Genomic DNA, 6,996 nt, shown 5'->3' on the forward strand with positions numbered 1-6,996 from the left:
AGCCCAAAGCCGAACCAAAGCCTGAAATTGAGTGCTTACACTACAAAGGAAATGGTCACTGGAAGCGGAAATGCCCTGAATATTTGGTGGATAAGTAGGATGGCAAAGTGAACAAGGGTATATTTGATATACAGGTTATTGATGTGTGCCTTACTAGTGTTTATAGTAGCCCTTGAGTACTTGATACTTGTTCAGTTGCTAAGATTAGTAACTCGAAACAGGAGTTACAGAATAAATAGAGACTAGTTGAAGGGTGGAGTGATGATGAGTGTTGGAATTAGTTCCAAGATTTATATGATCATCATCGCACACTCCCTATACTTTCGGGATTAGTGTTAAACCTAAATAAATGTTATTTGGCATTTGCGTTGAGCATGAATATGATTTGATTATGTTTATTGTGATACAGTTATTCATTTAAAGTTAGAGAATAAATTGTTATTCTGTTTACATGAGTAAGACCTTCGAAGGTCATACACCCAATGAACATAGTTTGTTGGATCTCGATCGTAGTGATACACATATTCATAATATTAATGCCAAAAGATGAAAAGTTAATAATGATAGTGCAACTTATTTGTGGCACTACCGTTTGGGTCATATCGGTGTAAAGCGCATGAAGAAACTCCATAAAGATGGATTTTCGGAATCACTTGGTTATGAATCATTTGATGCTTGCGAACCGTGCCTTTTGGGCAAGATGACTAAAACTACGTTCTCCGGAACAATGGAACAAGCTAGTGACTTATTGGAAATAATACATACCGATGTATGCGGTCCAATTAGTGTTGATGCTCATGGCGGGTATCGTTATTTTCTGATCTTCACAAAATGAATTGAGCAGATATGAGTATATCTACTTAATGAAGCACAAGTCTGAAACATTTGAAAAGTTCAAAGAATTTCAGAGTGAAGTGGAGAATCATCGTAACAAGAAAATTAAGTTTCTGCAATTTGATCGCGGAGACAAATATTTGAGTTATGAATTTGGTCTTCAATTAAAACAATGTGGAATAGGTACACAAACTCATGCCACGTGGAACACCACAGCTTAATGGTGTGTCCGAACGTCATAACAAGTACTTTATTGGATATAGTGCAACCTATGATGTCTCTTACCGATTTACCACTATTGTTTTGGGGTTATGCATTAGAGACAGCTGCATTCACGTTTAATAGGGCACCATCTAAATCCGTTGAGATGACACGGTATGAACTATGGTTTAGTAGTAAACCTAAGTTGTCGTTTCTTAAAGTTTGGAGTTGCGATGCTTATGTGAAAAAGTTTCAACCTGATAAGCTCGAACCCAAATCGGAGAAGTGCGTCTTCATAGAATACCCAAAGGAAACTGTTGGGTACACCTTCTATCACAGATCCGAAGGCAAATTATTCGTTGCTAAGATGGATCCTTTCTAGAGAAGAAGTTTCTCTCGAAAGAAGTGAGTGGGGGGAAAGTACAACTTGATGAGGTAATTGTACCTTCTCCCTTATTGGAAAGTAGTTCATCACAGAAATCAGTTCCAGTGATTCCTACACCAATTAGTGAGGAAGTTAATGATGATGATCATGAAACTTCAGATCAAGTTGCTACCAAACCTCGTAGGTCTTCCAGAGTAAGATCCGCACCAGAGTGGTACGGTAATCATGTTCTGGAAGTCATGTTACTAGACCATGATGAACCTACGAACTATGAGGAAGCGATGATGAGCCCAGATTCCGCAAAATGGCTTGAGGCCATGAGATCTGAGATAAGATCCATGTATGAAAACAAAGTATGGACTTTGATTGACTTGCCCAATGATCGGCGAGACATTGAGATTAAATGGATCTTCAAGAGGAAGACGGACGCTGATAGTGTTACTATCTACAAAGCTAGAATTGTCGCAAAAAGTTTTCGACAAGTTCAAGCTGTTGACTACGATGAGAGTTTTTCACTCGTATCTATGCTTAAGTCTATCTGAATCATGTTAGCAATTGCCGCATTTTATGAAATCTGGCAAATGGATAAACAAAACTGCATTCCTTAATGGTTTTCTTAAAGAAGAGTTGTATATGATGCAACCAGAAGGTTTTGTCAATCCTAAAGGTGCTAACAAATTGTGCAAGCTCCAGCGATCCATCTATGGACTGGTGCAAGCATCTCGGAGTTGGAATATATGCTTTGATGAGTTGATCAAAGCATATGGTTTTATACAGACTTTTGAAGAAGCCTGTATTTACAACAAAGTGAGTGGGAGCTCTGTAGCATTTCTAATATTATATGTGAATGACATATTGTTAATTGGAAATGATATGGAAATTCTGGATAGCATGAAAGGATACTTGAATAAGAGTTTTTCAAAGCAAGACCTTGGTGAAGCTGCTTACACATTGAGCATCAAGATCTATATAGATAGATCAAGACGCTTGATAAGATTTTTCAATGAGTACATACCTTGATAAATTTTTGAAATAGTTCAAAATGGAACAGTCAAAGAAAGGAGTTCTTGCCTATGTTACAAGGTGTGAAGTTGAGTAAGACTCAAGACCCGACCATTGCAAAAAATAGAAAGAGAATGAAAAGTCATTCCCTATGCCTCAGTCATAGGTTCTATAAAGTATGCTATGCTGTGAACAGGCCTATTGTATACTTGCTCTGTGTTTGGCAAAGGAATACAATTTTGATCTAATAAGTAGATCACTGGACATGGGTCAAGAATATCCTTAGTGAGGACTAAGGAGATGTTTCTCGATTATGGAGGTGATAAAAGAGCCCGTCGTAAAAGTTACAACGATGCAAGCTTTTACACCAATCCAGATGACTCTAAGTATCAATCTAGATACATATTAAAAGTGGGAGCAATTAGCTAGAGTAGCTCCGTGCAGAGCATTGTGGACATAGAATATTTGTGAAATACATACGGCTCTGAATATGACAGACCCGTTGACTAAGCTTCTCTCACGAGCAAAACATGATCATACCTTAGTACTCTTTTGGGTGTTAATCACATAGCGATGTGAACTAGATTATTGACTCTAGTAAACCCTTTTTGTGTTGATCACATGATGATGTGAACTATGGGTATTAATCACATGCAGATGTGAATATTGGTGTTAAATCACATAGCGATGTGAACTAGATTATTGACTCTAGTGCAAGTGAGAGACTGAAGGAAATATGCCCTAGAGGCAATAATAAAGTTATTATTTATTTCCTTATTCATGATAAATGTTTATTATTCATGCTAGAATTGTATTAACCGGAAACATGATACATGTGTGAATACATAGACAAACATATAGTCACTAGTATGCCTCTACTTGACTAGCTCATTAATCAAAGATGGTTTTGTTTCCTAACCATAGACATGTGTTGTCATTTGATGAATGGGATCGCATCATTAGGAGAATGATGTGATTGACATGACCCATTCCGTTAGCCTAGCACTTGATCGTTTAGTATGTTGCTATTGCTTTCTTCATGACTTATACATGTTCCTGTAACTATGACATTATGCAACTCCCGTTTACCGGAGGAACACTTTGGGTGCTACCAAACGTCACAACGTAACTGGGTGATTATAAAGGAGTACTACAGGTGTCTCCGAAGGTACATGTTGAGTTGGCGTATTTCGAGATTAGGTTTTGTCACTCCGATTGTCGGAGAGGTATCTCTGGGCCCTCTCGGTAATGCACATCGCTATAAGCCTCGCAAGCAATGTGACCAATGAGTTGGTTACAGGATGATGCATTACGTAACGAGTAAAGAGACTTGCCGGTAATGAGATTGAACTAGGTATTGGATACCGACGATCGAATCTCGGGCAAGTAACATAACAATGACAAAGGGAACAACGTATGTTGTTATGCGGTTTGACCGATAAAGATCTTCGTAGAATATGTAGGAGCCAATATGAGCGTCCAGGTTACGCTATTGGTTATTGACCGAGAATAGTTCTAGGTCATGTCCACATTGTTCTCGAACCCGTAGGGTCCGCACGCTTAAGGTTTCGATGACAGTTATATTATGAGTTTACATGTTTTGATGTACCGAAGGAGTTCGGAGTCCCGGATGAGATCGGGGACATGACAAGGAGTCTCGAAATGGTCGAGACGTAAAGATTCATATGTTGGATGATATGGTTAGGCCAAGGGGTCAAGCCCATGAGGCTTTAGGTTGGTGCAAAAAGGAGTTTTGCAGAGGCCAGGGGGCCAAACGCCGGAGACCTTGGCGTCTGGCCCTGGGCCAGACGCCGCGGCCCATGGCGTGTGGGCCAGATGCCAAGGATTGTGGTGTTTGGTCCTGGAGTCCGAGTGGGACTCTTGCCTTTCGGGCAAAACCGACTTTGAGGAGGCTTTTGCTCCAAGTTTCGACCCCGGGGCTCAACATATAAATAGAGGGGCAGGGCTAGCACCAAAGAAACAACAATTGATCCCTTGGATCTCTTAGCCATGTGCGGTGCCCCCCTCCACCATAGTCCACCTCGATAATATCGTTACGGTGCTTAGGCGAAGCCCTGCGACGGTAGAACATCAAGATCGTCACCACGCCGTCGTGCTGACGGAACTCTCCCTCGACACTCGGCTGGATCGGAGTTCGAGGGACGTCATCGAGCTGAACGTGTGCTAGAACTTGGAGGTGCCGTAGTTTCGGTGCTTGATCAGTCGGGCCGTGAAGACGTACGACTACATCAACCGCGTTGTGCTAACGCATCCGCTTACGGTCTACAAGGGTATGTAGACAACACTCTTCCCTCTCGTTGCTATACGTCACCATGATCTTGCGTGAGCGTAGGAAATTTTTTGAAATTACTACGTACCCCAACAGGAGACAAAGGGAGTGAGGGAGTGAAGTGAGTTGGGGAGGGGGTGGGCGCATGCGTGGGTGGGCGGTAGAGTTCGTCGAATGCGGCAGGCACTTCAAATTGCCCGCCATCGCTACTTTGGGGTGGCACAGCTGATTTGATTTGGGGCCGACCCCACAACTAACTTAGTTGTGCCGGTTACTGGCAGCTGCCCACCACAGATAAAATGTGCATAAATATATATTTTTGGTACTGGTTGCAACCAGTAAGTTGTGGCGAGCAGTATTGTACACTTGCCACTGGTGCCTCACAGAGCCGTGGCAAAAAGTTCTACACAACTGCCACTGATCACATTCATCATGTGTCCACCCTCAGCGGTGCTTGTTTGTGGCGTGTCATATGCGGCACCCGCCACTACTAGCCCAGTACCTCTGGTGGCCGCGTTCTAGCACATGGCATAGTTACTTTTTCTAACTAGCAGTGGCGGGTGCCCCTCCACTCCTGCCACTCATTGGTGTTCACCTATAAGACCTTTCCCAGTAGTGGAACCCTTTATGTTTTCATGAAAATATTTGTGATCTTGATCCTACCATGCAAGTTATATGCACCTATTACATGTTATGATCTGCATACCCCAAGGTGACAATAGTTGGGATTCTTTTCGGTGATTACCATAGTTTGAGGAGTTCATGTATTCGATATGTGATAATGCTTTGTTTCGGTTCTCTATTAAAAGGAGGCCTTAATATCCCTTAGTTTCCTTATGGACCCCGCTACCATGGGAGGGTAGGATAAAAGATGCCATGCAAGTTCTTATCATAAGCACGTATGACTATATATAGAATACATGCCTACACTACATTGATGAATTGGAGCTAGTTCTGTGTCTCCCTAGGTTATAACTGTTACATGATCAATGTTATCCAACATAATTATCCATCACCAATCCAATGCCTACGAGCTTTTCACATATTGATCTTTGCTCAGTTACTACTTTGTTGCTACTGTTACAATCACTACAAAACTATTTCTACTACTATTACCATTACTACCGCTATCAAGCTATCATATTACTGTGCTACTGATCAATCTGCTACAGATATTTAGTCTCTAGGTGTGGTTGAATTGGCAACTCAACTGCTAATACTTGCAAATATTCTTTGGCTCCCCTTGTGTTGAATCAATAAATTTGGGTTGAATACTCTACCCTGGAAAACTGTTGCGACCCCCTATACTTGTGGTTATCAGTGATCGTCATCAAGATTGTGTTGTGCAAGTTCAAGTGGAGCATCACAAAGAGATCATGCATGAAGCTTGTCATCCATTCTAGTGAAACTGGACATGTGAAGATGTGACGAACAGAGGCTCGCCCATATAATGGAGTATGGGGGAGCAATCTACTTGTCTTCATCGAGCGTGCTCAATCAAGAAACGTGGTCCAACTTGAGAAGGTCAAGGTCGTCATCATCTAGCTCAAGTGGACTATGTGGAAGGCAAAGGTTTGTCCTTAATAGGTTTTCCATTTTACCGATCTCATGGTGTTAGTTGGGAGACCGGGCTATAGGATCGATTGCCGTACTATATATCAAGGGGGATCTCAAGTAAGTAGCTTGATCGTCTCATTCATAAAGACCTCAAACCGTGACATCATTGGCATCATCTTTCTTGGTTCTTATTTGGTTTTCTCTATGTGAGGTTTTAGAATTTGTGTTTGTCTTCTTGTCAAACTCAAGCTCATCTAAAATGGAGTTCGTATGCATCATCTCTGTGTTTTTGGTGATTGTAACACCCCGCGAATTATGCTCTAGTAATCCCACCTAATGGTGGCCAAGTCATCATGATTACTATGCACATTTCCACTTAATAAAAATCAAAGTCAAATTCAAATTTAAATTTTAAATCAAAATAATATTTCTTTAAACGGTAAAACAAAAATGTTCGTAGGATTGAAAATAATGAGTATATAATTTACATGTATACACTAACATTACTTGAGTTGTTAAAATACCCCTATAGTATTTAACCAGACCCAACATCACTTGTTCAAAACATTTAAATTCAAACCGAAAATCAAATAAATTGAGAATGCCCTCATTGCTTTTTGAGCAACCCTAGAATATTGCGTATCATTTTTGCATGAAGTTTCGTAATTAACAAAATGCATCAGATCACTAAACTATTTAGAAAAACAATAGCTAAATTGGAACACAG

Source organism: Triticum dicoccoides, chromosome 1B (assembly GCF_002162155.2).
Source record: "Triticum dicoccoides isolate Atlit2015 ecotype Zavitan chromosome 1B, WEW_v2.0, whole genome shotgun sequence".
In the NCBI taxonomy this organism is placed as follows: Eukaryota; Viridiplantae; Streptophyta; class Magnoliopsida; order Poales; family Poaceae; genus Triticum; species Triticum dicoccoides.